An 11,924-nucleotide genomic window follows, 5' to 3' on the forward strand; every position below is an offset into this window, starting at 1 on the left:
TGGAGCAGGTCAAAGCTTCTAAGTCTATCAGCCCCTAAGGAGCTTACATTTACATGGAGTAATAAAACACACAAAAGGGAGCAGAAAAGCTGCAGGGAAAGCAGAGTAAGGGGAGGGAAACATGAAGGGGGTATGATTTTGAAGTCCAGAAAGTCAGAAATAGGACTAGGAGGGAAATGAAGGCAAGCCAGCCTGGGACCATTCACAAAATGGAGATTCCATTGTGAGTGGTGGTTCTTATGAATGGATATTCCAGGGTGAACAGGTCATGGGGATAGTAGGATGCTCCAGAGTAAGAAGGTCCCAGGTTCTGAGGGAAGTTCCAAGATAATATAGCCTGCATGATTTTGAAGTTCAGAAAGTCCGGAATAGAGCCAAGAGGGGAATGAAAGCAGGATGTTCTGTGGTTAGGAAGCCTCAGGAGCTGAGGAAAGTTCCAGAAGAAGACAGGAGAAAAGGTATATTTTTGAAGTCCAGAAAGTCAGGAATATGGTTAGAAGGGATATAACTTAACGTTGGGCTGGCCTGGGGCCTTCCATAAAATAGAGGCTCCAGGAAGAACTCACCACTGATAGAAAGGGGGTAGGTTTTACAAAGAGATGTTCCAGGGCAAGGAGGAATCAGATCCTGAGGGAAGTTCCGTGATGGGACCAGCAGTACAAGTGTTTTTGAACTCCAGAAAGTCAAGAACAGAGCTAAAAGGGAAATGAAACTTCACTGCTAAAGTTTAAGCTCCATAGCATCAAGATTGTCAGGGTCTGCAACAGTTCATGGAACGTTCTTAAATGGATCTGAGATCTCATCATTGTGGGTGTTCTATCCACTGATAAAGATTGTAATTCATCCATACCTGTCCATGATAATTTGACTAAATTTTCCACAGGGTGTCCATCCAACATGCTTAGAGCCTTCCTCAACTTCTCTTGACATTGTAAGGATACCAGTGGAATATGCAATTATCTTTTGCACTTCCCATTTGACCAGTCCATTTTTTTTTTTGGCTTTTTGGAGGGGGAAAGGCAAGGCAATTTGGGGTTAAATGACTAGCCCAAGGTCACATGGATAGTAAGTGTTAAGTGTCTGAGTGTGGGATTTGAACTCAGGTTCTCCTGACTTCAGGGCTAGTCCTCTATTCACTGTGCCACCTAGATGCCCCAGCCCATATTTTTTGATCATACATTTTTTTGAATAATATCCTTAAATAAGTTTCTTCATAGTTTCTTATTTTTTTGTTATTCTGTGTTAAAACCTGTTCGTACCCACCATATATATCTCCATTGCCCTGGACATGTCATTACATTATGCTTATGTTATTACAATGCCAGAATATTAGTATTAAAAGATGAACCTTCATTTCTAAGAGAAGTTCACACTATTAAAGAAGCTTTGCAATTTCCCAAAGGCAGTCCAAGTTTCTTCCTCCTGTTTAATTCTGATCCTAACTTGTTGTTCATTTGCAGTATCTATCCAAGAGATATAATATATGCTCTCTATCTAAATGCATGTCATAAATTGTACAGGAAGCATTCACAGGATCACAAATTTTGAGCTGCAAAGGTAACTTACAGATCACCTTGTCCAACTCATTAATTTTGCAGATGAAGAACTGAGGTTCAAATTGATGAAATAGTTTTGCCCAAGATCACACAGTAATTCCATACCCAGTGTTCTTTCTACATTCTTCACTGACTTGTATTTTTCTGTAAGAATAGTTAGACCAAACCTTTTGTGTGGTTACAGAGCTCATCCATAAGATTCTGCAAGGTCCTGGTCCCAGGGTTTGATACAATCAACAGAGTCACCCCAAATAAGGAACACTAAGATCAGGGGTGAGGAACCTGCAGCCTCAAGGACATATGTGGCCCTCTTGGTCCTCAAGTGCAGCCCTTTGACTGAATTCAAACGTCACTGAACTTTTCCCCTTAATAAAAGAATAAAGAATAATAAAAGGTGGTTTTTTGCTTGTTTTTTTAAAATAGGGAACTACTCTTCAATTTAGACTCCACATTGAATCTCCTCCATGAAATTAATTAATACCTTTGGTAAGTATATATGTCTTCCTGTTTTTGGCCTTGCATGATAGTTCAAATCAAAGTACTCTTGAAGAAGGTTATCTCTAGTGTTATATATCCTAAGGAATCTTGAAAATTTTTGATGTATGCATAGGATGAACTTTATTGGAAGAACCATCTTTAAAGCAGTGGTTTGGTGTCTCAAATCATAAGTTTTTTTTTCTATAGTCAATAATCACAAAGTATAGTGGTATCTTGTATTCTCTACATCTGTCAGTCCATTTTGTGATGATAAAGACATGATTGACATTGAAATACTGCTAGAGAAAGTCTATCTCTTACCTACTAATACCCTGATCAAGAATACCCTTAATATGTATATAGATTGTTCTCATAAACATTTTATATAGATGGAAAAGTAGGCACACAGATAAGTAATTGTTGTTCTTTCAGTTCCTTTTTTTAAATTAACAGGGTTTTTTCCATCCTTTTGTATCATACCATCTTTTAGAGACCTTGAGAATTGATCCCCCTACAGTTGTAAGGGCTTTACATATTGTGGGTGCTCAATTCAAGTCAATTGAACAAACATTTATTAAGCATCTATAATGTACTAGGAACCTGGAATACAAATGTGAAACTAGAATCCTTCATCTAAGGAGTTAACAATCAAAGAAGGATGAGATATGAACACAAAATTTGATATGAGGTAAAACATTATAGGGAAGGGATCCAGAAATAATAGTCTCAGTAAATTTGAAGAGGGGGATATCTCCTTCAATTTGAGGGATCTGGGATGGTTTTGTGGAAGAAGAACATGAGAAAGAAAAGAATGAATGTATAATGTATTAATTAAATGTAATATTTGTGCTCTCAAACTTAATTTTCTTAATGGAAATCTTTCCTTCATCTTTTTTAGTTTCCTTCTTAAAAGGATACTGTTTTTGACAATATTCCACAGATACATTTTCACTTCAGCAATGATGCCTTTGGCATAGATTGTCTTTGCCTTACTACATGTACGCACTCTATATAGAGCAGAGAGAAAAACACTAATCTAAAGGTAAGTATATTAGAAGCAAAATTAGGTGAAGGTAATGTCACGCTCAATCAGCCTAAAGCCCACCCTGCCCTTGAAAAGACCATTAAAACTACCTTCCTGGGCCATTATACACCTCAAATTAGACTTTTCTTCAAAGTGGTTATCAATAATAATTATGGGGAAAATCTATTCTCATTTGAATTCTTTTTTTTTTTTGGAGAGGGGAAGGAAGGCAAGGCAGTTGGGGTTAAGTGACTTGGCCAAAGTCATACAGCTAGTAAGTGCTAAGTGTCTGAGGCCGGATTGAAATCAGGTCCTTCTGACTTCAGGGCTGGTGCTCTATTCGCCACCTAGCCACCCCTTGAATTCATTTCTAAATGCAAAATGGATCAGATAAAAGGTAAAATGTTAAACATGTCTTTATTAAATGGGAGAGAAGCAATTACTTTCTTATAAAGTCATATTTTGTTGTGGAAAGAGCTCTTCTGTACCTTGAATAGAAGTCCTGGATTCCAAACCCTAACAACTTTCTAATTGTGTGATCCTGAACAAATTATAACCTCTATGCCTCAAGTTCCTTATCCGTAAAGTAGGGATATTTGTACCACTTAACATTTGTACTGCTTATCTCACAGAATTGCTGTAAGGAAAGTTCTTCAATGGAGTTAGAAAACTGTGAGTTATAATTATCATCAGCATCAAGAATTCCAAACTAGAATATGTGCTAGATGATGTCACCTGCTGGCAAAGTGTGAAATTGCAACTCTTTCTATGGTGATCATCCATTCAAATTAAAAAACAGAGGAACAAAGTTCAGTAATAAATGGATATTAGAATCATCAGATGTACAAGAATAAAAAAAAGTTCTGATGTTTGAGGTTGTGATGGTTGGTAGTGGCCAAAGATTGAGCAGAGATGCTAGAATTAAAAAGTTCTGCATGGTGTTACAAAGAGAAGATAAAAAGGTCATCTACCAGTCATCATCTAGACTCTTCTTCACTAAAGTTTCTCATACAATTAATAAGGAATCCCCTACCACCCAAAAGTAAAGTGAGGAAAATCCATTTTGGGTAAAAAAAATATATAAAATATAAGTGACATATTTCAATAAGTGAGAGATATCTGTATTTTAATTTATAGAAAATGGGGGGGGGGGGCAGAGCCAAGATGGTGGAGTAAAATCAGCGGCTTCCTTGAATTCTCCCCAAACCTCTCCAAATACCTGTAAAATATGACTCTAAACAAATTCTAGAGCATCAGAACCCACAAAATGACAGAGAGAAACAAATTTCTAGCCTAAGACAACCTGAAAGATCAACAAGAAAGGTCTGTTGCACCAGTCTGAGAGAGAAGCAAAGTCCCACATGGGCCATGATGGCACAGACTGGCCAGAGCAGGCATCAGGTGATTGAATTACTGGCAGCTGTGGTGGTTTCCAGACTTCCCATCCCACAAACCCCAAAGACAACTTAGAAGGTCAGTATAAAAGGTCTGTGGGACCTTGGTGAGAGAGGATTGTGGTTGCTCTCCAGTCGCAGCCCCAGGTTGGTGGTACCTACAGTGGCAGCAGCTGCAGCAGCTGCATCTGGAGCTCTTGGCCCACAGACAGAGAGGGGATCAAACAACCGATGAGAGTGGGATTGCAGAGATGTCTTTGCTGGCACTGAGGCAGTATTCTTTTGCTCTGCCTGTGCTTCCATCTGGTGGATGGAAGTCCTGGGTGGTGGTCCCCCTGGGGCAAGGAGGGGTGAAGCTTGTGGTGGTGGTGGAGAGGGAATCTTCCTCACAGTTTCAAGGCAGAAAATAGTTTGTGGTCATTCACAGACCAGAGCACAGACCAGAACACAGACCAGGAGAGAAGTAAACATTTCTCCTTTGATCATGCAACCTTGGAACGACTAAAAATTTACAGGTCCCTAAAAGTATCTCTGAAAGCAACTGTGCAAAACCTCTGAAGCTTGGGATGGTATACTCTCCACTCTGGAAGCATAGTCCTAACCTTAACAAAGAGCTCATAAGTCAAGTAATTGGTTGGGAAAATGAGCAAACAGTATAAAAAAGTCAGACTATAAAATCTTACTCTGGTGACAAGGAAGATCAAAACATACAAGAAGAAGACAACAAAGTCAAAACTCCTACATCCAAAGCCTCCAAGAAAAATATGAATTAATCTCAGGACATGGAAGAGCTCAAAAAGAATTTTGAAAATCAAGTAAGAGAAGTATAGGAAAAATTGGGTAGAGAAATTAGTGATGCAAGAAAACCAACAAAATGAGTCAACAGTTTGCTAAAGGAGACCCAAAAAATGCTAAAGAAAATAACACCTTAAAAAATAGATTAACCCAAATGGCAAAAGAAGTCCAAAATGCCAATGAGGAGAAAAATGCCTTAAAAAGTAGAATTGGCCAAATGGAAAAGGAGGTCCCAAAGCTCATTGAAGAAAATAATTCCTTCAAAATTAGAATGAAGCAAATGGAAGCTAATGACTCTATGAGAAATCAAGAGATTATAAAACAAAACCAAAAGAATGAAAAAATAGAAGACAATGTGAAATATCTCATTGGAAAAACAACTGACCTGGAAAATAGATCCAGGAGAGATAATTTTAAAATTATTGGACTACCTGAAAGCCATGATCAAAAAGTGCCTAGACATCATCTTTCAGGAGACTACCCAGGAAAACTACCCTGATAGTCTAGAACCAGAGGGTAAAATAGAAATTAAAGAATCCACCAATTACCTCCTGAAAGAGGTCCCAAAAAGAAAACTCCTAGGAATATAGTAACCAAATTCTAGAGTTCCCAGGTCAAGGAGAAAATATTGTAAGCAGCCAGAAAGAAACAATTCAAGAATTATGAAAACACAATCAGGATAACACAAGATTTAGCAGCTTCTACATTAAGAGATTGGAGGGCTTGGAATATGATATTCCAGAGGTCAAAGGAGCTAGGATTAAAACCAAGAATCGCCTACCCAGCAAAACTGAGTGTAATACTTCAAGGGGAAAATGGAAATTCAGTGAAATAGAGGACTTTAAAACATTCTTGGTGAAAAGTCCTAGAAAATTTGACTTTGAAAAACAAGATTCAAGAGAAGCATGAAAAAGTAAACAAGAAAGAGATATCATGAAGAACTTATTAAAGTTGAACTATTTATATTCCTACATGGAAAGATGATATTTGTAACTCATGAGACCTTTCTCAGTATTAGGATAGTTGGAGGGAATATATATATATATATATATATATATATATATATATATAGAGAGAGAGAGAGAGAGAGAGAGAGAGAGAGAGAGAGAGAGAGCACAGTGTGAGTTGAATATGAAGGAATATTATCTATAAAAATAAAATTAAAGGATGAGAGAGGAATATACTGGAAGAAGGAGAAAAGGTACAGTAGAATGGAATAAATGATCTCACATAAAAGAGGCAAGAAAAAGCTTTTACAGTCAAGGGGAAGAAGAGGGAGGTGAGAGGGAATGAGTGAAACTTACTCCCATCAGATTGGGCTGAAGGAGGGAATAACATACATACTCAATTGGGTATGGAAATCTTTTTTACCATACATGAAAGAAGGGGGGAAGGGGAAAATAAAGGTGAGGATGATAGAAGGGAGGACAGGTTGGGGGAGGGGGTAGTCAGAAGCAAACACTTTTGAAAAGGGACAGGGTCAAAGGAGAGAGCAGTATAAGTGGGAGGCAGGATAGGATGGAGGGAAATACAGTTAGTCTCATAACATGATTATTATTAAAGTGTTTTGTATGACTACACATGTATAACCTACATCAAATTGCTTACCATCTCAATGAGGAAGGGTGGGTGGGGAGGGAGGAAGGGAGAAAATGTGGAACTCAAAGTTTTAAAAATGAATGTTAAAATTTCTTTTTAAAAATTGTTTTTACTACAACTTGGAAATAATATATACAGGTAATGGGGTATAGAAATCTATCTTGCCCTACAGGAAAATAGAAGGGAAAAGGATAAGAAAAGGGTGGGGGGAGCAATAGAAGGGAAGGCAGATTGGGGTAAGGGGTATACACACTGTCATGGAGTGGGGGAAGAGGAGAGATGGGGAGAAAATTTGGAACTCAAAATCTTGTGGAAGTGAATGTTGAAAAACTAAAAATTAATTACAAAGAAAAACTGATGGCAATGTAATACATATTCTTACATAAAATAATCAGAACTGTGTACCATCGAAAATCTTTCTATAAAGTATTATACCACTTTCTGACATAAAAAGAATTATTTGATACATCTTCACAAAAGGTATATATCTTTAACATTTTAGTTCATCATATTTCTTTAGTTCCTATTTTGTTCCATTATATTGAATAATAGTTCAATTATATTAAAAAATTAAATTTAGATATTTCCTGGACTTTTGCTACACAATGATCCTTCCACTAAATATCACTGAAGATATGAAATGAGTAATAGATACTCCCTGACCTTGATAAATTAATAATCTAGTGTCTGTATAGGGACATGGACTAAGATCTCAAATAAATCAACTACACAAAAACTGTAGCATAAAAGAAAAAAGGTATCAAAAATCACTAAAATATTCTTGGGAAGAAAGGGGGGGGGGAGAAAGGGAGAGACAGAGACAGAGAATGGCAGAGGGAGACAGAGATAAAGAGACAGAGAACCATATCCAGAGTATGGAAAGGAAGATAAAGAAAGAACATGCAGCATTTGAGCTCAAAATAGTAGCTCACAAATTCTGATTTCCATGCCTTGAGGCAGGTGGAGCTTAAGTGACTTGCCTGGGGTTTCCCAGGTAGTATTTGAATTCAAGTTCTTTTGAACTCACAACCAGTGCTCTATTCACCAAGTGACCTTAAGCCTCGCAGCTAGGGGATTCAGAAAAGGCCTATTGAGGTGATATCCTTAAAGAGAGGCAGACGGTTTCAGACAAAGAGAACTGGAGAAGCAGAAAATTCCAAGTGTGATTCCAAGTGACTACACTGCCTTGAAGGATAAGTAGGATTTCAGTAGGCCAATTCTAACCATAGCTGGTAGTTAGACTGTTGGAGAAGGCCTGGGTTCAAATATTTCCTCAAATCTGACTACAAATTCAGTGCTCTTTCCATTCCCACATGCTATATTTTGCTCAGGAAAAGACTGAGTGGGTCATTCATGGAGGTTGTCAAGAGGCAGACTTGGATTTGATAAAGTAAAACTATTCTTATCCCTTGGAACTATGCCTTCTTCAGTTATTCCCTTGTATGCTACAGCTCAGATCATCTATGGTTTTTTTTCTCTAAAATTACTGGTGATATTTTAATTGCCATATCTAATGACCTTTTTTCAAACCTTAAACTTCCTGTCTTCTCTGCAGCATTTTATACTGTTGACTTCTTTCTTCTCTTCCATATTTTCTTCTCTCTGGTTTTCTGAGACTCTGCTCTCTCTTCATCTGATTGTTCTTCTTAATATCCTTTGCTGGGTCATCATCCAAATCTCAGCCTCTAACTTGGGTGTACCCCAAGGCTCTGTCCTGGGGCTTCTTATTTTCTCTCTATATGCTCACTGGGTGACCTTATCAGCTGCTGGAGTTTATTATAATCCCTGTACAGAAAACTCCTAGATCTACATAGCCAGCCATAGTTTCTCTTCTGAACTCCAGTCTTACGTTGTAAATTGTCTATTAGACATTTCCAGTTGGGTATTTCATAGGTATCTCAAAGTCAACACCAAACCTTGGGATTTCCACCTCCTTTACATCTCTTATATCTCTTTACTCAAACAGCTGTCATCTTAGTTCAAGCCCCCATGACCTTTCTTCTGGATTATTTGTAATAGCTTTCTAAAGAGTCCACCTACCTCAAGTCTCTTTCTGTTTCAAATCCATCCAATCGCTAAAGTCATCTTCCTATAGTTCAACTTTGCTGTCACCCTTCCCCCTCTACTTAAACTCCAGAGACCCTGCCCTTCATGTTTTGGATGTGTTTTGTATGTGTATATATATATATATATATATATATATATATATATATATATGCCTGTTGTATCCCCTATTAGAATGTACACTCCTTGAGAGTGGGAACTATTTTGAGGTTACCTTTGTAGCATCAATACCTTTCAAGTACTAGTACTTAATAGCTACTTAATAAATGCATTATGACTGATTTTATATATGTTCCTAATTTTAATTTTAATCCCTGTTGTAAAACCCATTGGTATGGGACTATCGCCTCATTGTGGGAGATAAATGCCTTGCCCTGTATGAGGGTCCAGGAGGAGTTAGCAAGACTCAGAGAGCAATAGACTTCTCTAGACCTCTTTGGGACTCTAAACTTCAACTCTTTTTTGGTCTTCTTTGAACATAAAGTTGCTATAGGCACTTCAGGCTTCCAGCTTAGAGAAGGAAGATGATGGAGTCCAGCTCCATTTCAGGTTAATGAAGGAAAATTCTAGAAAGACTTGAAGCCTGAAGAGTCCCCCAAAAAAGACTGAAGAAGGCTGGGTGTTTCCAGCTCTCACCAACTTGCCCCACCTACACATATAGGGTAGGGCATTCATCCCCACAAAGAAGAGAGACCATACCAATGGGCTTTGGGACAGGGTTTATATAGCTATGCTTGATACCATTTTGTGTGGATATAACTTGCCCTTCTTGACTTTTAATAACTCCATTTCCATCTTCCTTTCTTCCTGATGCTTTAACTTGTCTCCAACCATATGATGTTGAGACCTTTCTGTACTGAGCTTACTGTCCTTCTCTTTTCCCCTTTCCACCAGTGTTCTATTTCTTTTCTTCCCCTATGGAATGCAGAAAAGGCCATTTCAGATTCTTTAAAAGAGTAAAAACCTCTTCTGTTTCTCATCAGTAGCATAGTGTCTGAAAAAACTCAAGTTTAAACACTGTCTAATGATTATTTATAAATGTTTATAAATCATAAGTAATCACAGGATTGTGTGGATCAAATGAATTGATGCATATAAGAGGATTTCTAAACCTTAAAGTACTGTATGTTAGCTATAATTATTGTTGTTGTTGTTTCTTTATTATTGCTGGTTCCTAGCTACAACTATTATTCTTTCCTTTCTATTTTCTTTTGAATTTTTTTCCCATCTCCCCAGTCCCCTTGAAGTCCATTCACAGGGAAAAGCATTTCACTTATAAGAAAAGAAGCGAGCACTGTCACAGCAGGAGGAAAGCAAAAGAATAATAAGTAGTCCAGTTTGGCTAGAGTGCAGGTTATATGAAGGAAAGCAGTTTAGGATAAAATTGGAAAGGTAGACTGGAATCAGACTATAGGGGACTTTGAATGCCAGATTAAAGAGCCTAAACTTAAAGCTGGACAATTGTACCTGTTTCCCTTTAATTATGACATAATCATCAGTGATTTTCACAGCTGTCCTATTTCAATTCATTCAGACATTTGTTCTATCTCTTCCACACTAGGCACTATGTTGGCTATATAATTATGAAAGTAGACATTTCTTACCCAGAAGGAGATTCAATTTAATGGAAAAGGGAGATAAGGACACACACACACACATACACACACACACACACACACACCAGGAGGCTAAGGACATGTTTTTAAAAAAGACAACATAATAAATACAAAGTAGGTGTCCAAAGTATTATGAAAAATCTAAGGTATAGAAGATGACCTCCAGCTGTGGGGGGAGGTGGGGAGTGAAGCTGGGATGGCAGAGGAGGGAAAGAGGGAGAACAGGCTTAATGGAGAATGTAGCATCTGAACTGAACCTTGAAAAAAGAAAGGGTGTGGGAGATATATGTATGAACATTACACACATAGCATAAACCTGTGATAAGGGGAAGAATGGGTTAACCATGTATTGTTTTTTTTTATTTTTTTGTTTTGTTTTGTTTATTTTTAAGAAAACAACTTAATCTGATACTTTATCTGCTATTTGGGACAGCAAAAGTTGTTAAAGTAATTCAAAGAAAGCCTATCAGTTTTAATGGGTAGTTAAGAACTGTTTCAGGTGTGACAAAGACTTAATACCCCCTATAAAAATGATTTTCTGTAACCTCCTTTCTTCCTTCCCCCTTTATTGTCTCTTCCACGCCTGAAAGAAATTATCCTTAGCTTGATTGTTACTTTTAGAAGTTCCTTTCTAACTTTGTTATGATATATATGTGTTTTGTGTGTGTGTGTGTGTTTGTGGGTACAAAAGGCAACTTGCCCTATGCCTTGTGCATGCTAACATGGAGGTACTATGCTCCCAGTGTTCTCCTATCATGAGGGTGCCTCCTTTGATTAGCTGGATAACAGGTTACAGTTTAAAACTGGCTATACTAAGTTTCTCTCTTTTCCTGGGTGTTCTTTCCTGCTGAATCCAGAGGATGAAGATTAAAATCACCCATAGTATAGGTACCATGAACGAAACCTGGATGGGGAATGTCTTTCTCCTAGAAATGGGTCTGAGGGTGTTTGCCTCGTTTCATTTGCCCTTCTCAGTTTCAGGTACCAGCAGGTGCAAAAGGACCGGTTTGCATCATGGTAACCTTGGAGCTACAGTTCCAGTCAGGATATCATAGCCAGCCAGCCTGCCTGGCAGGGGAGTTCTGAGAAGCTAAGGTGCCTGGGATTTGAGCCTAAATGGATTTTTAGACTTGGAATTTGGGGCTGGGCTGTATAAAAATCAAGTTAAACTGAGCCTAATCCTCTTCCCTTCCCCAGAGAATGAGGGGGAATGGGAGGAAAGGAGGAGAATTGTCACCTATATTTCAGTCAGCTTGTATATTTGTGATTATACCTTTTGAAGTAAATATTCCTTTGGAAATGCTAATCTTATTATTAATGTCTAAAAAGATCTGGGGTTCAGGAGTCCCCTATATTATCAATGGGGACTGGGAGCCATTGCAGAACCCTAGAAACCCCA

The sequence above is a fragment of the Petaurus breviceps genome, unplaced genomic scaffold, assembly GCF_028583685.1.
Source record: "Petaurus breviceps papuanus isolate PSGF00001 unplaced genomic scaffold, PetGlider_PUasm1.0 90895, whole genome shotgun sequence".
In the NCBI taxonomy this organism is placed as follows: domain Eukaryota; kingdom Metazoa; phylum Chordata; class Mammalia; order Diprotodontia; family Petauridae; genus Petaurus; species Petaurus breviceps.